At 40.1% G+C, this 25,618-nt stretch overlaps 1 long non-coding RNA gene across 4 annotated transcripts in view; it reads right to left on the bottom strand.

The window, feature by feature from the left end:
* Positions 1-18,824, bottom strand: part of LOC134522236 (uncharacterized) — a 120,760-nt gene extending 101,936 nt beyond the window's left edge. For all 4 annotated transcript variants that reach the window (XR_010072976.1, XR_010072977.1, XR_010072978.1 and 1 more), the window contains exons 1-2: positions 18,706-18,824; positions 18,144-18,206 (exon numbers count right to left, since the gene is read on the bottom strand). This is a non-coding gene — a long non-coding RNA (uncharacterized LOC134522236). The remainder of the gene's footprint in view (positions 1-18,143; positions 18,207-18,705) is intronic.
* Between the last annotated feature and the right edge of the window lie 6,794 nt (positions 18,825-25,618).

Consider the following 25,618-nt stretch of genomic DNA (forward strand, 5'->3'; position numbering starts at 1 on the left):
TGACTTATTTGCATTTAAACAAAATAGGTTTGTTTCATGCTGTGGGAATATTTACGACTGATGGACACAGTGCAGGCTAATACTTGGCATGCTGATTCAAGGAGAAAGAACTTACCAGAGAAATTTGATTAAAACTCTGAAAAGTCAGAATCAGTGCTAGATAACTCAATTAGTTCATCAATATCTCTGAGAAGCCTCAGTACAGACCCACCTCACCTTATTCAGAAGTGTAGTAATGTCTATACAACATCCATCAGAATTTTATCTAACATCTGGACCACGATCCAAAAAATTGGAGAATCCACAAAATTCTTTGCTTTTGAGGATATGAAACTGGATAAAGTTAGGATTTAGTGGGAGAGGGGAGGAAGAAAATTAGTTCTGGTTAGTTGTGTTTAGCTTAAATCAACTTTTTTTTTTTTTTTTATCTGCTTCAATCTTTTGTGAGGATAGCAATTATAAAAACCTGAGCTATCATTCCAACCAAGTGCTAACAGTTGCTTCTCCGTTCTTGGGTCTCATACCTGGCTTTTAGAGAAACTTTCTCTTTTTTTGTGGTGGGGCCAGTCTGGAAGAGGGATTTTCTACACGCTTAAGGTCTTTAATTCAGCCTGTTAATTGAATTATCTTTGTTCATGTTTGGATTCCAATTTTTTCCCACACTTCTTTCTTTAAAAAAGTCCTCTCAAGAAAAATGCTTCATCACCAATGAAATACAGCTTATTAGCCCGAACTCCCCTTTTCCTTCCCTTCCCCCCCCCGCCTTAGATCAGGAGATTTCTGACACCTGAATAAAATATTTTCTTTGAAAGTAAATGCTCTAAATTATGCCAGTGCTGGGAATATTCCTGCTGTTACACCTTTGGCAATCCGTAGCAGTAAGAAATCTGCCTCGAGAAGACTGGGCATGGACCACAGAGAGCACAGCCGGGGGCAGGGGTGTGGGGAAGTTGGCCTACAACACTTCTTGCTCTGGGAAATGTGTTTTCCAGAGCATTCTATTTATTTTTAAATCCTCCTCCCTTAATTTTAATCACAACCCCTCTTGCTTACTTTCTTCAGGCCCAGTTCCTTCCTGAAATGCTATTCTTCTCACTCTGATGGACTTCTACAGTGAGAGAATGTGGCCATTTCACAATGTCTGGATGCCTCGTAGCACTGAGTAGCCGCCTCCGTGGCGCCAACAAATAAAGCCTGCAAGAGGCGAGGGACTTTGCATCACCCTCATGTGCATTGTGTTCCTCTGGACAGACACTGCACATATGCAAGAGACGCAGGCAGTGACCGAGTGTATGATGTGTACAATGTGTACGTAGCACTTTTAAACACACAGAGAATACGTTATTTATTAGAGCAGTGCCCACCTTTCTGAATACCTGGCTGCCAGGCATGCAGGAAAGCAGCCAGTTGGGTTTTTTCCACATTTTCATGACATGTTACACATGCTTTCCATAATATGTGTGCTCCCTCTGGGTATCCTCACTGGATGCAAAAGTGCATTCCTAATTTTGTCCCTTTGTATAACATAGGGATTCCCATGCTGCATCCCAGCACTAGCTGACAGGTCACACAACCCCTTTGAAATGTAAGCTTGGGGCCAGGCCCTGTTTGCTTATGGAGTTTTGTAATTTTTGCAGTTCTTTAGAGTCAGCTCATCCCTTTAGGCAGTTCAAACACATTAAGCTCTGCCTGTCACCAAGCAATTACCTCCAGTGCTCTGAAACAACGCAGTCTTCAACTGCTGCTCCTTGGCCGTGGGAAGAACTTGGTAGTAAGCCATCAGTGTCTTGAAAATGAGCTACTGCTTGCCAAGTAGGTGCAGAGGCAGAAGTCAAGTGTGAATGAAATATAAATGCACTTGCAGCAATAGTTTCTCAGTTTTATTATCAACATCAATATTGCTCAAAGTTGACACATTCAAAGAAAAGAAAAGGAGAACCTCTTAAGAGATGCAAAATGGAAATAGAGCGTTCTGAGAGAATACGCTTCAACAACTTTATATTTTAGCACGCAAAAATGTATGGGAGGCAAGCCCTGGAAATATCCAGGGGCAGTAAAGTGATGCAAAGACAAGTTTTTAAGAGTTTTTTGGTTTGCTTGTGGGGTGGGTTTTTTTAAGCATGCACCGTAATAGCTGTCACAAGATTTAAGGAACTAGCCCAAACCCAATTAAATCAATGGGTGATGTCACAAAAGTTTAGACCAGGATTTACATCTCAATTCAGGACAGCTTTTAAAGTTTAAGTTTAGTGAAAGTTCTGTGAAAGCTAATTGTGGCAAACATCTACGGTGACCTTGCTGATCTGGAAGTTGTGCCAGGCTGCACTGCTAGAAAGCAATGAAAAGACACCATAAGCAGCTTGTATATTGTGTAATGACTACACACTAAAGAGCTCTGCAGCCGCTGTGCAACGTGAAGTCTGACACTGCTTCGTCTAGTTCTTTGTGATCAACTTCAGCAGCTGAGAGACCACCCACCAGGCTGAATCAGGACAGGGACAGACGCTTCTGTGTAACTTCGCAACTCATTTTTTGTTAAACCTGAGGCTGTTCTAGGTTGAATAGTAGACAAGTCAACAAGAATGACACCTTTTACCATCTGAAAGAGATTGAGGACAAACAGCAATTTGCAGAATTTGTTGGCTTAAATTAAATTAGAGATAACCCTACGGAAATACAAATTCCTGACAATGCATTGGACCCGCTTTCAAGGAAAACTATTGCAGAAAAGCTTTTGGGGTTCAAAGAAGAGCAATGAGCTCTTCTGTTTCAAAAGGGAGATCCAGAGAGGTAATACAGTCAAAGAGCGATAGACACAAATTCTTCCAAATACATTCCTGATTACATGTTAATAATTACGTATGGCTAAATCATACTTTAAGATCTTAAAATCTCGAAAGAATTCTAAAGAAATTAGATTCCACTTCATAAATCACAATTTGTATTTTGTTAAACATAACAATTTATATGGCTGTTAATAACTCCTCACATACAAACAAATAAAGGATTTAATAACAGCAGAATTTTAGCCATTTGCACTCTTGTGCTATGATTTACATAGCCCTTGGTTTTCATACAGCGTTCCCTAAAGGAACTTCATGTAACAATGAACTGCCATGCTGACAAAACCTAACACTGCAGAGATCTGCAACTGGAACGTGAAGGGCAGTACGTATCAATGCATTCATCATCATGTATAAATATAACTGGTGCTAGTTAGACTTTAAGGAGAACACAAGACAAAATTTAGACATAAGACTATCACAGAATCATTTAGGTTGGAAAAGACCTTTAAGACTGAGTCCAACCATTAACCTAGCACTGACGAGTTACCACTAAACCATGTCCGTCAGTGCCACATCTACACATCTCTGAAATCCCTCCAGGGATGGTGACTCAGCCACTTCCCTGGGCAGCCTCTTCCAATGCTTGACAACCCTTTCCGTGAAGAAGTTTTCTCCAATATCCACCCTAAACCTCCCCTGGGGCAACCTGAGGCCGTTTCCTCTCATCCTATCACTTGTTACTTGGGAGACAGACCGACTCCCCTCACTAGAGTCTCCTTTCAGGGAGCTGCAGAGAGCGACAGGTCTCCCCTGAGGCCTTATCACACAGTAGTTCTTAAATCTGTGGTATTCCTTATTTTCTTTTTAAGAGGCTTTAACGTTTATTTTAATATAGAGAAATTACTGCCTAACAACATTATTGCTTTGAATTCTTCACTGACATGAGCCCAAACAATGAGGCAGCTCTTCTGGACCTAAGTAATCAAAATACATCGGGTAATTTAGCAGCCCCAGTGCGAGAAAGCTGCCCCTTGAGAAAAAAGCTGTCAGTAATGGAGTGGCCAAAAGAAAAAAAAAAAAATCTACTTAGTAAAGAAAACTATATTTAAGCAAGACAACTAACCTGCGCAAGCCTTTCAATGGATTCTCACGCGTTCGAGGACGGTGCCCCGGCACGGCCTGCCCGACGCTGCCACCCAGCAGCCCGGCGGACCGCCCGCCCCCGCGGCGCCGGCAAACCCCCCGGCTGCCGTGCCACAGGGCCAGGGGAACGGGCACCGGGGGTTTCCATGAGATAACTGTACGGAATAAAGCAAACCCAGCGTTTGCTTCAGGCACGAGCACGCGATTCCCAGAGAAGCCGTTTGGAGCTGTGGGAACCACCAGGCAGCGAGCGCTGGACAGGAGCAGGGCGTTGGGCGCGCTGCCGCTGGCGAACACTGCGCGTCCAACAGGGATGATACCAACTACAGCACGGGTTTGCCTAAAATCCTCAAGTTACACACGCTGCCCTGAAAACAAGACTTACAAGAACAAGAACTAAACAGATGAAAAATCTTAGGCTTGTAAAATTAATTCATTTTCTAAAATAGAAAGCACTTGCATCTTTAAAACAGTGCAAAAGGTGGCACTATTGATTAAAACTACCTACATTTTTCAGTCTAGTCATATGCTATTAGCAGAAACACAATTAACAGGAAAATTGTTATTAAGTGGTGGTACCTTGCAGTTTTGAAAACACATGGTTACCAACCCAAAGAATTTCTTGTACAATTACAGGCGGATAAGCAACCCATGATGCTGAAGACAGATCACACTACTAGTGCATTTAGGCTGAGGTTTTACTTGAGGTCTGCTCCGTTCTCATATGGAACTTTTCGTTAGATGCTTGACCACGTCTTGATCGCATGTGCGCATCTTCAGAATTATGTTTACACCATCCTTTGCTTAACACAAGATGACCTTATGATCTAAAGTAAAGGCGAAGGTAAGGCTAAATGGAAAAAAAAGTTTTCTGTAAAAAAAAAAAAAAAGCCAAGAAAGAACTCTCAAATACCCCTAGAGCAAGGAGGTTTATCGCAGTATAGACTAAAGATGAGTTACTTGGATATTCACTGCACGCTTTACCTAGAAGTCATCCTACAAATCTAACGGCCAGGGAAGGAAAAGAATTTAAGCCTTCTGTACAAGAAAAGTGAACCTCTACCAACAATATACATAATTAACAGTCTATGCTTCGGGACAAAAACCTACTGGTAGTGAACCAGGAAATCAGTAATCGTTCCCTTTTTATTGTGTAACAATGGGAATAAAAGTGCATGTGTTATGTGTGTTACAAAATTTCCAAAGGAAGAAAAAATTCTCAGAACCAAAACATTTGAGCTCCATTTCCTCCACTGGAATCATTGTACAGGAAATGAGACATTTTAAAAAAATCAGTGAAGTAATCTCTTAGAGGTGGCTGTGGTTACCAAAACTACATTTACCTCTATAATTTTTGTTGATTTCCACTAGAACCCCTTTATGAGCACATACACTTTTTTCACTCGTCCCATGCCCATAAGTGGCACAATAACTTTATTTCAGCTTAAGAAATGAAAATGAGAGGAAAACACCAAATCACGTCGGAAAGGAAATAATCTAACTGGAAAAGATCCCTGGTTCTAAGCTTCAAGAGGATGGAACAATTACACCACGTGGGACCCTACACGTTCTGAAGGGTGAAATAATCTGGAGTGGGAGCAGAAACCAGAATTTTCTCCCCAAAGTACATTTCCTTTATACTTTCCCACAGCTGTTTTTGAGCCAACAATATTTGTGGAAATAGTTTGTACTATATTCCTCACAGCAACTATTTTGCACGTGGTCACTGTCAACCAAGTGCCTTTGAGACTAATTCACAGTTGATTAGATGCAAGATCTTAAATGGGTTGATAAAATCTCCATTAATACTCTTTAAATCCATCCAGGGTTTCTACTTATTCAATTTCTGAGCACACTATATAAACTGTCAGTCCTTTGACTTCATCTTCCCCTCCTCCTTTTCTGAAGATATTCATAGATTCTTAAACTGAGTTATGCAATCATAGAAAGAATCAAGGCAAATCACCTCTATTATATTTGAGATAGCCACTTAATCGATAAACTCCATTATATGTCATGCATAAAATATTTAAGACCAGAAGAAAAGCTACCACCGGCATACTGTTTTGTTAGCCTAATTCTACAGTCCAGATAAAATTGTACATATCCATCTAAAGTTCAAGTCAGCGAAACCGCTGGTGCGGCTCAAAGGTCTTCTACTCCTTCAAAAAATAATCTTACAACTACAAAACTTAAATATGAGTCAAAATCTGATTGCGTTTTCATTTGTAAAAGTTTTCCACAAGGAAAGAAAAATCAAGCATTTAAAGAAAATTAGAATCTTCAAATAAGACCTTTCACATACCTCAAAAGCAAATTTTCAGTGGGGGAAAACGTTAGTGTGTCAACCTGCATTGGTTGTAAACATCTATTTGACTTGATATCCAGTTTGGGTTGTAACAAACGACCAAAATTGGAACATTTAAAAAAAGCTTCCATTCAATAAATCAACATTTCCACTTTGAGATTCTCAGAGAAGGTCTTTAGACCTTCATGATTAACCCCAGTGTGATAAAGTTGTCAGTCTCACCCTACTGAGGAAGTAACGTATCGTGGAACAGGAGATACGTGTCTGTCTTAATTGTAAGGGAATTACCTGCATACACCTTTTTCTTTTGGATTTTTTTTAAGAAAAAAATATTTTACTTTTTTTATTTTAAGTCTAATACTTTTTATTAGAATTCTGGACCTTTGATATACAGTACTCTACTGAAAAAAAACCTCTAAATTCTCTATATTGCCTGCAATAAAGTAGACTGTGCTACTGCACAGTTTAAGACCATTTAAAAATAAACTACTCCAAATGCCACAGATTATCAGCACAAACAATAGGTACTGCTTTGTCTGCGAGACAAGAGCTGATCGAACTTCTCATAATTCTTCCACGGCAAAGATTAAAAAAACCCAAACAAACACAACAAAAGCTCTAGCCCAGAACTCTGCTAACATCGCTGACCAACCCCGTGGGGAACAAAAATAACAATCTCTTAGGATGTTCCTGGTTTTTTCCCCTCCCCTGATTTAAGCTTTAATCAGCAACGAGCATTTTATATTAAACAGGATCAACAAACCCCACAGTAAAGTGACTATACAAATAATTTTTTAATGTTATTAATTTGTTTAAACAAAGTTTGGACCTTAGTTTTTGAAACATCTTGAGAAAATGCTTTGCACGAATAAGTACAAATAGCCAGAGTCTGGAAAATGGATGGATGTTTTCTGATCACTTCCACGAAAGAACAGAAGACGGTGTAAAATTTGCAGTAATATCAGTAGGACGGGGGAGATGGCAGAGCAATTCTTGTGCCTCAGAAAATAAACTTCATCTTAATCCTCTGCAAACTTTATACAAAATATGAAGCGGCAATTTTGGAAAAACAACACCTATGCTTCAAAATTTGCAATCTTTGCAGTCCTCCTGAATACGTTTCTGTTGATTAAATTCTTTTAAAGTTCTGTTATTGCTTTTAAGTAGCAAGAGTAAAATATGTTTTAAATACTATATATTTATATTGTGTATTTACTGTATGTAAATGATATTATGCTTTATTTCTAGACTTTAATAACAGCTTAATAGTTTTTCTATCAATCTTGTATTTGTGTGTGTGGATATCTCAATTTATCAAAGATTCTTTTAGTCTTACTGGCAGATGCAACTAGTTACAACATTAGATCACCGTCGTTCATTAAAAATAGCTTTAATGCGTAGTCCCATCTTTATTTAAAAATCTGAACTACATAAGCAACCTTCATAATGCCATATGAATACTCCTTGCCAGATTGTATGATGTTTTTAAATAGGATACAAGAACTCTTAATTTCTTTAGAACTGGCTCCAGTGCAGAAGCAAAGAAGATTTTGTTTCTGTTCTTGAGTCTTTTGCTTGAAGGGTCGCATAAGAATCAGATAGCAAAGTATAATTACCAGATGAGTAAAAATAAACAACAAATAATTTCATTAAGACTGGATTCATACCACAGACTTCAGGGAGAATACTCATGAGCACAAGTTAATGTAAATAAGATTACAAAAGCAAATTTGAAACATGCAGCTTTCTGACTAGGCTGTATTTTTGGCATAGTAAAATTCTAATATAAAATGACAAATTTATCCCGTAGTCTAACACAAAAAGCATTCCGTTGCGTGTCAGCAGCTCTGCAGTAATGCAAGGTCACTTACTCTTTCCTTCCCCAAGAAAAAAAAAAGCTACTTCACGTCACATTTTTATCATTATACTCTGGGGGGGGAAAAAACCCCATCAAACAGACAGTAACAACCGAGACCATTACACTCAATAACTTTTGTTTGTTTGTAAAGGTTTGGTTCCTGCACCTTATTCACACATCCTTTGACTTCCTGAAGGCATTGTGCTCTAATTTCACATTTGAGTTAGACCTGTACTATGTATTTGCACAATTGTAATCTCCATTTCAGAAGTACACGATGATAATCAGCCATGGATGATACAGATCTCAGAGCAAAAAATAAATGCCATTTCCCAACTTTTACTTTCCCTGTCCTTCCTTTCTTTGCTTTTCTAGGCTAATTAAATCTAGCAAGCAGTTGTTTGAGATAGGTGACCAAGCGTAACAGTAGGAAGGCGAAACCGCGTGTCTGGCCTTAGCACAGCACCGCTGCATCAGATGCACGCCACGACGCCCACGGGAACACAGACAAAAGCGGTATCACACGCCGTATCAGACACTGAAAACCCATCATTTTTCCCCTGCAAATCCATGATATGTGGGCCAGCACAACCAACCACTCACAGGATCGTTACCTTACACCATCACTGCTCAGCTATCACAGATGAGACTGAAGTGCATTCCAGAAGTACTATAAATACATAAGAGACCTGTTTTGCCTTTTACAGTCTAGGGACAGGCAATAATAGTAAGTATTCGCTTTACGTATATAAAACCATGGCACTGAGAGAGGTGTACTTGCTTGGACCCTAAAATGGAAACTAAACCAAGGCCTCCCGAGACACAGTCCATTGCTTTAACAGTACTGGCATGTCCACTCTTGTTGGTTCTCCTAATAAACACAGGAAGAGATTTTCAATTGTAGCATTTGGCCCCTAGTTGGTCAGTCATTACTGCAGCCAGGCAGAATGGACTGGAACAGGGAGCTTTGTGAGCTTCCCCATACTTAGCCAATATAAAATGAACAGGAAACAGAATTATAAAATCAAACTGACAACAGTATAACATATATACATCTATATTTGGAGCTCTAAGCCCCCTTTTGAATATTCATTTCATCTCTCCCTCAACACTACATTTTCAATTCCAAACTTTAAAAAGCACCAGAAAACTTTGCTTGGTATTGGAAATTTTTCAGCTCTAAGTAGGTTTTAATATGAAATATTCTTCAGATTGTAAAAAGAGAAGAGGGGAAAAAAAAAAAAAAGAAAAAACCTATAATAAGTTACTCCCCTGGTCATTACCCTCATTACCAAGGCTTGGATTAATTTGGAAACATACTGGACCAAGAAGTACTTTGAGCATTCTCAGTTAAGCCTGCAACAACTGAAAGCCAATAATAATATGTAATGATAGACCTTCTTTGGCTTAGACTTGCTCTCTACTCTGTCAGCTTTACAGACTCTAATTGCCGACTTTTTCACCATAAGGCCACCACTGATCCTTATTTTTCAGCATTCCTGGAAATGTGTATTAACACACTTAAGACTTCTGAAAGCTTGAGGCAAAGCTGAATGTTACAGACAAGAATGTTTGCTAATGAATTTCCATTTATTCACAGTCTTTAAGACCAAAAGGTACTTAAAACATCCAGTCAAGCAGTTTTCAGTCTTTTTTCCCCCACAGTGCTTCTCTGAACGCACTCCTCCACCCCCTGTCCCTGCCTGTTCTAGCTCATTCTCAGACCTGTGGTTATGGAGGAACTCATGGCATAACGATCCCATCCTTCCCTTCCCAGCCCTCTGCCCGCCATCGCCCCGCACCAAGGCTGCTGTCACCGGGCACAGGGCGCTCTCACAGACCCCAGGGCATGGCCATCCCTGGGCATCCCCCCTGCGCCCCGGCAGAAGGGCCCACGCCGGGCAGTGGGCAGTGCGCCCTCCGTGCCGGGCAGCGCGACCCATCCGGGAGGAGCCAGAATGCAGCCATTGCAACAGCAAATAGAACATACAAAGAAAATCAAATATATAAAACCTACAAATGTTTGCGTTTTAACCAAACGGCTCCAGACTCACCTCAACTCTGCTCTAGGGACTCAAAAAAATTGGGAAGAAAGTCCAGAAACTCAGCTGGCCTCCTCAATCTCTGACAACTTATTCTCAGTAGTATCTGACAAATTAGGTGCTTTCTTCCTTATTATAGTGTTGCCAACCCCATTCCTAAATGGATTTTTTTTTTAAGCCCTAATTACACAAGTGGCACTGAAAAACCAAGATCCTAGTCTAAATCATTCTGTGTGCAATGGTGATGGGACAGAGTCTGTCTACAACGAAGACTGAAACCAGAACTGAACTGTTAACCCTGCGTTTGCCTGCAGGCTGCAAAAGCCGAGCTGCTGCTCACAACTTAAACAAAAGATGGGCTATAGACTTTTCAGAATACTTCAAAACGCAAACATGTTATGGAAGATTCACATGGAGTTATTACAAATTAATTTGCATGATTTCGAATGTTTAATCTCCGAAATTTAATGCCATCCCCTTTTTCCCAAATAGATTGCTACTTCACTAAACATAGTAACTGAAGGGCTCGTGCTGAGTGCGGTAGGAATTGTGCAATGCAACATTCCTGGCACCCATAAGAACATAGTAATTTACATATAAAAATAAAGTCTCTTCACTCACTCTCATTGTTATCTTTGATTCTAAAGGATTTACCAGTGACAACTGCATAAAACATACACAAAGTTTACACAAAATATTCTAGTCAAAGGATTTCAGGCTGTCCAACGAATACACGACCTCATTTCTCCTTTCAGGCAGTTAACCCCCTTCGGTTACGTCTCCCAAATAACTCAGTGTACTCATTTCAGTTATACACATCTTTATGACCTCAGAATGGAGGCCTTAACACTGCCGATGATAAAGAGAGTAAAAATCACGAGGGCCTTGAACGCCTGTGGACGGGGGCGCTCCAGCTGCATGTGAGTAGCGCCTTCTCTGCCCAGCTCTGCTCTCTCCAGTTGTGAAATGCTTCCTCTGCATTTTGTTCCACAAAGTCTGGAATTCTCATCACAGATGGGCTCACCCCAAGGACAAACATGTCTAAAACAAATATAAATAAACTCAGTCCAAAATCAGCAAAGGATTTTTGCTGAAGACTGAACTTCTTACCAGACAAAGAACTGGATCTGCATTTTGGGAGTAAATGGAAAAAAAGTAAGTCAGTTTGTTTTGTGGGGGTATTTTTGGCTGGTTTTTAAAAAAAAAAACAAAACAAAACAAAAAAAAACACCAAAAAAACCCCAAACACATGGATAAAGGGTTTAATTCGCTTTTCAGCTCCTATAAATATTCTGCTGGCTTATATTTAAAATCAATACCTTTATCATGGTATTTTGTGAGTTCTTACATTAGGATACTAATTGCTTCAGATGCATTTGTTTATGCTCATTTCTAAATGGATGAGTGAATGCAATTAACACTTAGCAATTTTATCTGGCTGGCATCGACTACGGTACAATACTACACATTCCAGAACAAGCATTTAATGGTGCTGCAGAAGCCAACCTTGGGAAGGGTACTTCATACCGCCAGAGCCCAGTTATTCCAGCAAAAATGGGGATGCTGATGTGGCGACGTGATAAAACACTTTGAGACCTAGATAGAACAGATATCTCCTAATCAGTGGGTCCTTTTATTTATTCATTCACTAAAGATGGACTGAAGATACATCAGTTGTGTATCAGACTGGAAAGAGTACTATTTTTGAAGCCCTTCTTTCTTTTGTGTATTTTTTGAAGAGATCCACTTGATCCATTTCCTGTTCAAATGTCAAACTACTTCTAAAATACTTACTACACAGAATCTGGACTCCATCTGTTAGTAAAAAGATTACATTTCCATCTGTTAAATTAATGGGATATTAATAACATTTGCTTTTATTTTACTGTTATTATTGGTGCTTTTATATTCACAGTATAGCACATAAAAATAAGAAAACTAAACTCATACCAATCCGTGTGTTTTTTGCACTACCTCCCCAAATCAGAAACAGCCTCTTTGCTCACCTTTGAAAAAAAGGCATAACTTTTGAGGATGACTTTGATTAATCAGAGACTTGAAATTAAAAAAAAAAACCAAACCAAAAAACACTATGCCAAGAAAATGTGCAAGTACTGAGACAGACTGTAGCGTAAGGGTGGGTTTAAGGAGGACGGAGCCAGGCTCTTTTCAATGGTTCCCAGCGACAGGACAAGGGGCAATGGGCACAAGCTAGAACATAGGAAGTTCCGTTCAAATACACGGAAAAACTCCTTTACGGTGAGGGTGACAGAGCACTGGAACAGGCTGCCCAGGGAGGCTGTGGAGTCCCCTTCTCTGGAGATTTGCAAGCCCCGCCTGGATGCAGCCCTGAGGGATGTGCTTTAGGCAATCCTGCTCTAGCAGGGGAGTGGGACTAGATGATCTCTAGAGGTCCCTTCCAACTCTGAAGATTCTGTGATTCCGTAAGCCCAAATCCACGAGCTGAGCAGGACCCAAACCAGACTAAATCTGCACGTGCTGCAAGCTCACTTAGCTACTTTGCCACCAGTGACAATATAGACTTACTGAACATTTGGCCCTAATTAACATATAGGCAATGTCTTTTTCACAGCGTTGACTGGCACTACTACAGAAGTGATTTAAGTAAGGGGCAACAGCGTTGAGAAGGAACTGAGAGGGGATTTTGGAACGGGCTTCAACTGAAGAGCAAGCTCAGGAGAGGAGCCACCGGGCGAAGGGGCAGCTCAGCAGAGGGGTGTCCGGTCCCACTCGGCCATGCGGGCGGGAGCCAGCCCATGCCTGGGCAGCGACAAAGGCCAGCGCTTGGTAACCCACAGCCAGCGAGTCAGGGGAAACAATCGGTCCCCTCTACTCGGCAGGTGTGAGGCTGCATCTGGATCTGGAATATCACGTCCCATCTTGGAATGCTCGTTTCACAACAGAGATGAACAAACCCAACAGTCTCTCAGGGTGAGGGGCCTGGAGCACGTGGGACGAAGGCCAATGGACGTGGCTTTGGTCAGCCCAATAAACACGAGTCTGAGGAGCAACCTGTGGTCTTCGCTGCCCAGAGAACCTGGAGCTAAACTCTTTTTTAGAGGTGCATGGTTAAAGGACAAGGCACAATGATCACAGGTTGCAGTAAGGGAAATTTTGACTGGATATATGGAAAAAAAAATACAGAGTGAAACTGATTGAGCACTGGAACAAGTTGCTCAGAGACTGGAATCTCCATCCTTGGAGATTTTCAAAGCATGACTGGACACGGTCCTGAGGAACCTGATTTAACTTACAAAATGGCCCTGCTTTGAGCAGGAAGCTCAAGGCCTGGATAACCTCCACAAATCCCTTCCAGCCTAAATGTTTTTAGGGTTCTGTGATTTCTAAAGAGGGATTAGATTTGAATAAAAATATATACACACAAGAGATCCTTGAAATGCAATCATAACATTGCTGCTTTTACATTTCAGAGAACTAATAAGAGCCAATTAAAACATACAGCCCTTTACCATATGTGAACTCAGAATGACCAAGCATACTCCTTTATAGGTAAATAAGCACTGAAATTCTTTTGGAACACAGCATATTCAACTATTTTAAGGAAGGATAGAGCACCTCTCTTCGGAGCCTTCATTCCGTCTCTTTCTGGTGGAACATCCAGATAGCCTAAAATTTCCAAAGGAAAAAAACCCACTTCTGAGGACTAAATAAGGTAGAACTAGAAGAGAACACACTCCATAGGCAGAACTACCACGACATTCAGTTAAGAACTGACCATATGCAGGCTACTTCGTATTTTGAGCATGGAGAGCATAGTATATTCCGTTTCTTATAACCAGGACGACAGAGCTACTGCACACACCAAGGATGCAAACTGTTTTGGGGATTCACCCTCCCACTTTTCTTTTGCACTAACGATGGAACAATTTGATTGAAGTTACACACAGAAAACCCGCAGAGCGTTTATTTGTGTTCTTTACCCCTTCCTATGAGCTTTCAGGGCAAGAGGACACGATGTATGAGTAGAGAAAAATGCTACATGAAAGCAGAAACCATTAGTATGTTAAGCTTCTTCATAATTAAAAGTTACTCAAGTTCATTTTCTGATAGCAAATTTAGAGGAAATTATTTTTTGTTAACGTGTTGCTATTTTCTACATAAATTCTTCCTTGTCTAAAATCCAAACTCTTTATTATTGGTCTGTTTAAAATGTTTACCTTCATCAAGTCAATGACTTGCTGCGGCTGATCTACAGAATACTCATTAGTTTAACAGGTTTATTTTTATTACACTTTGGTTCCTAAACTAACAGTGTTTTCTCTGCACAAAGTAGCTGCCATTAGGTAATTGGAACTCAAAGGGCTGTTGCTGGTGTGTAACACAGGAAGTTAGTAAGATGTGGATGGTTACTGTGCCCAAAATCTCTGTTAAGACAAACATTTCTTCATTCTGGGATGTGAAAAGTAACACAGTAATTTAACACTACAGTGTAGCACATACATATTATTGGAAACTTTCTGTATCGTTTGTGGTAACCAGAAGACTAAAGCAAAACAAAAACACCTATAAAAATCTTTTAGTTTAGCTTTGTGGACAAACTATTCCAGATTACTGTTCTGCAGGACGAATAAACACTTAAGGGTAAACATCCCATTCTTTCAGAGTTACTTATGCTAAAAGTTAGTATTTGTATCAGTTTATTCCTGGGACTCCTTTCTTTCTTTACAGATGGAAACAATGAGCAGAACATAAAGTAACAGTGAAACGCATTTCACAAAGCCACTGTCATCCCTCAGATGCCTCATCAGTTTGCATAAGCCTCCTGGCAGGCCAGGAAAACTGGGGATATTCCATTATGTCAGTCGAGAAGGGGATGAACACATACTAGTGGAGAACACAGCAGGGAACGGCAGAGCTAGGAGATGGATACCGGGAAGGCAAACAATGAAACATCGTATTCTTAACTCAAAAAAACCCAGAACAATGCTAAGAGTCTTAATTAAAGGGAACTCATTGCCAGCCACTCTTGGACAGTCTAAATATAAAAGAATGAAATAAACTTGAGGCTACTCTTCAGCAGGCTCAGTTGAGTAAGATTTAAAAAAAAAAAAATTACTTGGGTTTTAACACTGCAGTGCTGAGAGATATGACTGAAACTTCTGACATTTGAGCTGCAGGAAAAAAATACACACTTCTAAGAAAAAACTCTTAGTATTTATTATTCTAAAAATCCTATAATTTGAAAGCAAATATATATATATTAAGTCTTAAAGAGAAAATTGTGTTGTGTAAGGTAACTTTATATCTTTCTATTTTCAATCTAAAACTAAAAAATAATAATAAAAAAGATGCATCTAATTGTGCTGTCCATCTACATTACCCGCAAACAACCTTTTATTTTTCTGGACAACTTAACTAAAATTAATAAAGTCATATAGATGTCTTTTTTATTCTTATTATTATTTAATTGTTTCTAAAGGTTTGTGGAAACCAGTTTCTGGCCCTAGGTGCCGGCAGTTAGTGGTGCCTTCGCAGGAAGGGGAAGACTTGCGGATGCGTAGGTCAGCCGGGTGCAGGCAGCGGGGAGCGAAGCAGAGCAGCGAGAGCGTAGGGGCCACCTGCGCCTTGGGGAACTCACCAGGGAGCTGTGGCCAGAGAGGGATATTTTGTGGGTAAGCCAAGAGAACATGAGGGGTTCTGGTCACTGAAGTGAAAAGCATTTGATAATGGGAGGCCAGGGAGCCGGGTAACGCCATTAACACAGTTAGTACGGAAATGAACGAAGTCAAACTCTACAAGAAATTAATCTGTAGCAGTTCCACTGTTTTCAGGGCAATTCACTGCTTGTGCTCACCCTGGGGTGATTTGGGCTGCAGCTGGAGAAGTGTCAACAGGACAAGGAAAAATAATTTTACTGGCAGGAGGTCCGCTACCCAGAAGTGGAGATCTGCTAGAGAAAGTAAGATCACTGCCTGATAAGAAAGCCTTCCAAATCTCCTCAGAATGCAACTAGCAAATAAATTCTAAGTTTCACAAAACAAGCTTACTACCTTTAACACACAGCTTACCCCCTGCATATCCCATTAAACTAAACCTTACCCTTGCAAATTTATAGAAGACATTAGTATTTTCCTGCTTTTCATTACACTGTTTTGTAATTTGTGGGGTTTTGGTTGATTTGGGTTTTGGGGTTTGGAAAGACCCACGCACCACACCCTGGCCTAGGCATTGCCAACAGAGATCCAGACAGTTCTGCATTTCATTGTGTCAGTAAACAAATTGGGGAAAAAAAAAAAAAATTCCTGGTTGGTCAATTTAGACAATAAAAAGCTCAACACTGAGAAATGAGCAGAGTGTGATTTATATGCTGTCATATCATTCATCACAAGAACATTAACCTTTAAACCGCGGCTAAAGCAATTCCAATTTCATTATTCCCTAGAGGATTCACCTTGGTAATACTCTGCAACCCCTCTGGGCTTGTCTGCGGAGAGGTAGGGGGTCTTCCTTTCATCTCCCTCTGCAGTTCTAGAATGCAGTTCAGAATACATTACTGTTTGTACGCTTGGCAGAGAAGACACATCAGTCACAGCAATATCTGAGCTCAGGATATTTGCTTGGAGACTTTTTTTTTTATGCCTGCTTTGCAGTTCTGCTTTAGTCCATTTGCCCATATATACCGCAAACTTCTGTTCACGCAGTGAGCGTACTTGGACCTCTAGAAGCCTGCTGGGTTGACCATGGAAACACGGAGCACAGGGAAAACTATGCCTTGAGAGCAGTTAAACAGCAATACATTCAGAGACGCTTGAGGAAGGTGAGGAAAACTAGCTTCGTACCCAGCACAGCCACATCAGCAACGTGCTACGTACGCACCGTAACGAAGGTGCTTCGAGTGGGCTGCCATAGTGCCAGCACAGCACTGCCCCGTCCAGGGTGACGCAGGCTCTAGGCAGTTTCCTGAAGTCAAAAAGCAAACCTCTAGGTTTTCATTTCAGGACCTTAGAAGAATGACTGTAAGCTCTTTGTTACACACACCTTACTGGATTTATATGCCAAGTGTAGCACGGTGCGACCCACTCTGATGCTAACTGGTGTTTGTAGAAGAAAAGCCACGAACCTACTGCTGCAGGAGTTGCTTGTATTTCTCTTTTTTGGCTCAACAGATAAAACTTCACTTGTGAATTTTAGTTTATGTACAAATGAGTGAAGTGTTACTTGTGCACACCTGAGTTCCCAAGATCAGGTCTGAAGTTTGTTTAAGTTTTATAGTAGTCATGATTTCAGTATAATTGATATGTCAGAGAGAAGTTCCATTATTTACCGAGACTAAACATGCCAGATGCCTTCACTTAACTTCCATTCATGGAAATATTAAAACCAGTGAGAGGTTAAACAGGATATTAAAACTTTTCCTCTTCTCAAACACACAAGGAGTTCAGCCATTTGATTACAGTAATTAAAGTGACAAAGAACAGCTGAGCTCCACTGAACTAGTCTGAGTATCCCACTAAGGAACAGACACAGAGAAAGGAACATCCAGGAGAGACCTAGAAGCAAAGCACCATGTGCTTTCAGAAACAGCTTGTTCATTTTCTTCAGTATAATACAGCCCTTCTCACACTTCGACACTGAAAATACAATCCCAATTAACTTCAGATCTGAATCAAGATTAGACTAAGTATTTGAAGAGTTGAGAATCAGCCATAATGTAAGATACTTCCAAAATGCCCCAAATGGTTCTCCCGCTGTATCAGACAACCAGAACCCAGAAGCAGAAACAGTTTTGGTTATGGAGCTGCAAACCATGAAGGTGAACCTCACAAGCAACCGGCCTTTTTGGATGAAGCACGGTTACCGTGCTTCATAAATACAGCATTCCACGTTGATTAGACTGAAGTGCTAAAGTTTTTGATCCCAGATCTTAAAACTTCGGGTTGTCTTCTTTATAGGACTGAAAGACACAACTCCCTTTAGCTTTATCAGACAGTTTATCTCAGAATAGATAGAGAAAATGAATTTACCTTGTGGAGGTATCTATTGTACTTCCAAGTGCAGAGATGACGTTACGCTATTTTCTGCGCTTCCTGAGAGTGAAGTATCAGCGATGGGCAGAAAGGAACAGAAAGGGCACAATGAAAACCTGAAGGTGATGTGCTGGCAGAAAAAGTAAAGTGAGTTTTCCAGCCAATGTCAGTTACATACAAACTCAAGTTTTTAGAAAGAAAAGCCATGGCTTGAAGACACTTTCTTATTTATGCCCAAGGATAGATATATCTTAAATCTTAGAAATGAAAGTACTTTTGCCACTCTTAAAAAATAATACTGAAGTGGCATAGGTCACATCTTGTCCACATTAAAATTGGCAGCAAAATCTCTTCTGACTTAAATGAATTTAGGAACTAGCTTTTAAAAAACAGGGGTGGTGAGGAAAGATAATCAGAAGTTATCTCTGTAAATCACAGGACTATGAGATTAAAGCTGGCAGCAATCACTCTGAAAGCATCCCACAGCAATACACAACAAAACGAAGCTGCTGATGTGATAAAGCCCCCAAACTGCAGGAGATGAAAGAGAAAAAACTACCGAGGGACTGATCCGTGCCACTTCCACTGTGAATTGAAGCTGTAAGAGCCACTCTACAAGCGACAGAGAATGTTTCTACCATTTCAGGTCTTCCACTGCAATTAATTATTGCTTTCATCTTTGTATAACAGGACAGTGAGGTCTTTGAAGGACCCTAGCTCATAACCTATGGAAAGAGAAAATACTGTCTCATTGAGAAGAATCATGTGTCATAATCACTAAGTTAGAAGTTTCTGATGTTATTTATTTAGTTGACAGGTTTTCAACTAAAACAAGAAATGCTTCCATCAAAAAAATGAATAATTGAAAAACTTAATTGATAGGGTAATAAGCAGACTTTCCAAGAAAATACAAGAAACAATCCAGAAGGACGCTTCCCTGCGCATCCACCGCCCAGCGGGCAGTTTGGCATTCCAGAGGGATTGTGCAATCCTGCTGCAGCCGCGGGACAGATCCTCTCTCCGCTGGATTGAGGTAAATCAGAAGTAGCTCTGCCACCAATGCATTCATGCAAAACCAAAATGCTTAGATGTGCTCAAGTCCAAGTGTGTTCAGTTAAACCATACAAGTCAGGTCTTCAGCTGCTACACCGAGCAGCTGGCTTTCATACTAGGTATAATTAGATAACTGCAATTAGCGTGTTTGCCATCCTTCGCTTACAGTTTCTAAGACAACTGTAAAAGCTCTAAAAGGCAAAGTAATATTAAAGTATAATCAAGAAGAGCTCCTCTGCCATGAGTGATAACAGCAGGCAACACACACAGCAAACCGATTTCCAGGGAATGGACGCGTGGCCCCAGCCAGCCTGAACCGTCGGAAGGTGTGTTGGGGAAAGAGACGCCAGGCAGTTCCCATCCCCTGTCTCCAACTGTGCTGCAACTCATTTAGCAGGACAGTTGTTTGGCCGCCTTCAGTGATTTGCGGTCTTAATTTATATTCATTATCAGAGCCATCAAAACGTTCATCTGATGGTCCAGCATATGTATTTGCTTAGGAACAAGCTGTCTAAATATTTTGTCAACTTGTACTGCAACTGCCATGAGGACAATTTGGCTTTTTGATTTCCTCCTGTCTTCGATAGTCTTAAAAGACAAGAGAGATCGAAGGGGTCAGTAGACGTTTGCATTTTTTTGCTACAGAAACGCTGCTAGAAAAAAAAAAAAAAAAAATCACAATTAGTTTATCATACAATTATATTTTACCCTTAACTACCACAAGTGAGGCTTGAGCTGTGAGAAGATGCCATAGCACATAAAAGCTTAATAAATACTGAATTACATATTATTTTACAGGAAAGAAATAGTGTACCAGCCAAATATAAAGCCAGCAACCTAGCCCAAAGTATAACACAGACTAACGTTCATTTAAAGAACTAGGAAAAAACCCCACAACGCATTACACCTACGTAATTACATTTGCATAGCAATTCACAAACCAGAAGACTTTTGTACTGTGATTTTTCCAGAGGTCATTGAATCAACAATGTATAATTCAGTTGTATACAACAACATAAATGGAAAATGGTTGCTCAATTTCAGGATCTAAAATTCGCCCTCCTGGATCTCAGTTCTATGGGACTTGAACCCGGAAAGCTTGTCTGTTTGCATATTTAGATCCCGTGACTCTTGCATGAAATCAATTAAGCCAACATTATTTACCAAAATATCATTATCCCCAATAAAACATGCACTTACATTTTAAAATAACAAATGCAAAGTTCAAAAGGACTCCTGTGGATATACAAAATAAGTATAGGGTTTATGAGAAACTGATGGGAGGAAAAGATGTTTATTTAAATATCATAGGATGAGATATTAGCCTGTCAGCTATGCATATAACACAACCACATTTAATCAAAAAGAATAGCTCATAGTCTTTTGTTACTTTATTAAAAGGAGCAGTGTTGCAGACGATTGAAGAGATATTTTAAACAAGTCAAAAGCAGCAGCTGGAAAACAACATAATTAATAAAAACAGGTAAGAGCACACACTGTTCTCCTGAAGCATTACTAATCACAAATACCGTACTGGGTTACTACCATAACACAAGCCAAAGCAAGTTCTACTAGGATATATTTAGCCAGTTCCACTAGGATATATTTAGCAATATTTTGCACTTGTCCTTACATTATTACAGAATATCAACATTTTGTCTCTTTTCTTTTCTCTTGAGAGCGAGAAGCACTAGAAGGCAGCATTGCTTGGTTGGTGCCTTGAGGAAGTCCTATCAGCTTTAGATGCACAATACTACCTTAGCAGCCAGGAACGCTGGTTAAATTTGTAACCTCCATTATCAAGGAAATCTGAATCAGCAGCATAAGACAAGACGGAATAGGACACACACAAACTTTCAAGTCAAAAAATCCAGCGTAAGAAATACAGTTTCCAAAAAATCCAAATATTGTAAGAGGTTTTGGGTCTGTTTTCAAAATAAAACTAGACAGCCAATTGCCCAAACTCCAAGCAAATATGTATGCTGGTCCTAATTCTGAGAATAGCCGCAGCTGCCCCAGGAAAGATAAGGACATTCTATAAAGTCCTCTTAAAGTTAGGGCAAGCGCTATCAGGCAGCATAAAATTCCAACACCCCACTTCAGCCCAAAGGTGCCAGGCCCAAACTGATCACTGCTTGAAACGCATGGCAGGGAACCAGCAGGTCCCAGCAGCCTTCACTTAAGATAGGGCACTTCCATCCCAGCTTTCAAAACAGAATTATGGAATATTTACAGTATTCTGGCCAACAAGTCACAAATACTGAAAATCAACGATTTTTAGCACCCTGCAAGACAACCAGGCAAGTTTCTGACAGATCCGTGACTTATGGTTAGCGGAAGTGTGTTGAAATAGGTACATTTTTCTTCACCAAGCCAGTATTTTTTCAATTAAAACCCTACCTATTTGATTGAAAAGTTTCCAAGCTACCTACTCAGAATCACAATTTTGCTGTATCACAAGCATCTTTATTTCCAGCTCTTCCACAGGAATAATTTCGCAGTTTCGCATCAGCTCTCACTAAACTAGATTTCCAGTGAGAACTCAAGTGGCATTTTGCGAACAAACAGCACTGATACATCCATGTTACACACCTAAATCCAAACGTTACTTACATGCAGAAAGTATTTTTGTCCAGTGTCAAACCAGCTCATGGCATCTTCCCCCAAAAGAAAACAGCAATTCTGCAGACTCAAGGGAGTTGCCCAGTGGTCACTTGTACCCCGTTTCTAATTTTGCACTGATATTTTCTCAAGTGCTGTGCTTCGCCAGAGGTGCGCTCCCTCCCTCATCAGTGAGTCCTCACTCACATTTTAGACACACCACCTTCCGCCTGGAACAGAAATCCTCCGAAATTCCCAGCTGCCTTGCTCTCCATGTTCCAGTCCATCCTAAGGGGGCTCTCATGTTCTACTCTCCTAATCCTAACTCATCTCCTGAGAGAAGATACAACTGCCTGGCATAATGTATGAATTCCCTTCCCAATTTAGAAGCTATCATTTCTCGGTTTATCATCCTCTACCCAGCAGCCACTTGATGTTAAGAGTTTTTGCTTTGAGGGTGTTCCTTTATTTACCCACTCTCTAGCCAAATTAATAATAATTGAAAACTTCATTTAAAAGGTCATTATGGAAGACTGTGTACAATAAAAATAAAACTAAACAAGTCTTTAAAAAGCAGAGTTCAGTCCTTCACATCTAGGACTGATGGTTGAGAAATTCTTAATCCAAGTCCCTGATATCCATTATCAATTTGAATCTTCGAGCATTCACATATTACCTTTGCCTGTCTCCTGTATCAAAAATCCACAGTCCTGCCCCAGCATTCACACACACTCTCTTCATACAGGTTTGCGTTGCCACTGACTTTAAGATAAGACACATTCTGATAAAGCTGGGGGATCTGTCCCCTTTGGGCTTTTAATCTGAGTTGGTTGCCTGGCTTTTTAGAATAACTGGGTTTGGATACTCACTGCAAGAGGGGAATGCACATCAAACTATTTCTTATAAAGCCAACATTTTTGCATTAGGGGTCTGCACTGTTCCTCTGTAACTCCTGTGATCTGGCTACCGGTGTATAAGCGGCCTCTTAAAGCACGAGGAAGGAACCTCCCCAGCTGCAGCTGAAGTATGCTGGTCACAGTTCACATTTTTATCACCTTTATACACACTTGGTTGTCAAAAGGAAAAGCATCAGGTGATGACTAGTTATTAAAGCACAAGCAGCAGCATGTTGGGCACAAAGATTCTTCTCAGCTAGTTAAGATGCTGCTGACATTGGTCTTTTATCCCCAGTTGCCTACGGGCTCCCTAATCAGACTCCCTTCCCCATCATTCATGGCACTAACTAGTCACACCAGTAACAGCATGTTTAAACCACTTTGCTGAGGTTTAATTATTGCATTTGATGACACCTGCATGATACAATTTCACACTGTTATGAAATATTAACTGCTTTCTGTACTACAGAATATAACACATTCAAGAGTGGAAAAAAATAATGCTGTTATTGTCTTTATAATGTCTTTTTTTGTTCATTTTAAACCAAAGACTTTAGATTATTTTCCACGCTATCACTAAGCTAGCAAAACAAACAGCGTCTGTTCTTTGCCACATTTTCTACAATCTTGGGCTGAAATTTGCTAAAATAAGCTTCAGCCATCTATAGAGCAGCAGATCCCTAGTGTTTGGACCTTCATCTCCTACTGAAAGGTCTTGATTCTGTCGGAAGGACCGGATGGAGGATAAGTCTTGGTCTTCCGAGATCAAATGAAAACATCACCTCACTTAACAACTTGCAGGTACCTTGCTTGGAAACTACACTAACATGATAAAATGCATTCTTAGTTTTTTTTCCAAACAGATGGAAGTTAATCTCCTCCTTAAAGCCTGAAGGAAGCCTATGCATATACATCACAAAGCCACCATCTTCATGGCAATGAAGATAAGGATGAAGAAAGATTTGCCTGCGCGTTTCTCCTGAGAAACCACACGTTACTCAAAGCCCTCCTTACTTCCGGGGCTAAAAAGCAGTTCCATAACTACAAGAGCCATCTTCCATTTTCCCCATCACCTTCTGCTACTCAAGGCAAAGGACAGAACTATTATTTTATGATGTGCCTCCAAAACGTCCCTCCATGTCTCACAAAGAGAAAAGTTAATTTTTCTCTCCTAAAAGAAAAGCAACATTTATTTTTCCTTATCTCACACGCCGGTCATTCATGCCAGTGACTGCCATCTTACGTCACTCCCCTTGAGAGCTGATAATGAAATGATAAAAGACAAAGGTTTACTTCATGGAAGAGTATGTGCAATAGTTTCCACGTCTTAAAAAAATAATTAAAAAAAGAAAGAAAAAGTCCATGTCTTAAGAGGGGAATATAATCTTCAAACAATTTCAGCCAGCACCACTATTGGCAAATACCTAAGAGCTTAAGTATTACAGTCGAGTTCTTATATGTATACAATGTACACATTCAAGGCTAACTTTTAAGCTCAGCTGCTGAAGTTTCCTCGATTACTTTAATTAGGAGCAGCCAACACACCCAGGCTCAGCTACAAAGAGCGAACACTGCAGAACATGTGCCAGTACGGAACACGCCGGGCATTCCCGTCAACCATGATGCAATCCCTGCCACGCCGAAGTCAGGAGGAACTTTAGGTACTGACTCCAGCAGGGTGAGGATTTCCGAGCTCGGGCTCTACTGCCGTCTCATTCATGTAGAGGAGAGAACGGAAGCACGATTCACTCCAGCATCGCACCAAGTCATGGGAATCCCTGTAGAGTTACTGTAGGGAAGAAACCCCAAGAATTTGCTCATGACTTGCCAGTTCCGTGGAAGGACTGAGAAAGCACAAGCAGGCTGCACACCTCTGCCCTGTGCAGAGCCCGCCGGGCTCGTCTTTGCAAAAATCTAGAGCTCAGTGATTCACGAGAATAATTTCAAAATTAAGACCAATCAATACCAAGTTACTGTAAATACAGAGATCTCTATCTCTACTTGAAGGTGAAGAGGGAACATTCTTTTGGAAAAACGATGTGCTGATATTATGAAAAAGAAATACTTGTTAGTGCACCAATACATATGTGCATTTAAATACGAATAATATGCATCAATTGCCCCCAAATAAAGTGAGTTTAATATTCCAAGGTTGAAAGGGAAAGGGCAGATTCATACAACACATTCAGAAACAGATCGTTAGCCAATACAGATTACTGTAGTTTCACAGTTGAAGAATTATTTTGATGCATTTTTTTATCCTCCAAGGCATTTATTTCTAAGATAAAGCAGATGAACCAGTGACAGGCATACCTGGGAGGAAGTATCTGGAATATTTTCCTTCAGGGTTAAGATGCAATCTATAAGCTTTCACAGCCAGAAAAAAAGAAGAGTATTTCTCAACCAAAGAGAAAAAGGCTCAAAGTTTTAGTTATACTGGAACACATATGAAAAATTGTATGCGTTGAAAAAAAGATGCAATAAAGTAGGCTTAGACTGGGTTGGAAAGAAGCAGAATAACATTGCAAGTATATAACTGGACGATAAGTGGTGGGGGAAGCATTAGGTAACCAGATCTTGGTTAAATAACCCATGCAGATTAATTCTTTAGTCCTCGCTGTAATTTTGCTAAATTTAAAGTACTAGACAAACTGTTACTGACTTTCCCCATCTCTCTTTTCTGAGTGGGGAAAAAAAACAGTCCTGCTACTAATTCCAATGCTACGCAAAAAAAATCTGTTTCATTCAAAAATAATTATGAAACTCACTGTTAATCTTGATATGGATTTTTATTTGTAGTTTTTTCCTGTAAGAGTGAAAAACAAAAATATTTTCTTTCAAGAAAAAAATTTAAATTTGGAAGGGGTGGACTCATTTTGGAATAAAAATCAGTTTAAAAGACTTAAAACCTTTGTAAAACAG

This window comes from Chroicocephalus ridibundus, chromosome 12 (genome assembly GCF_963924245.1).
Source record: "Chroicocephalus ridibundus chromosome 12, bChrRid1.1, whole genome shotgun sequence".
NCBI classification, from domain to species: domain Eukaryota; kingdom Metazoa; phylum Chordata; class Aves; order Charadriiformes; family Laridae; genus Chroicocephalus; species Chroicocephalus ridibundus.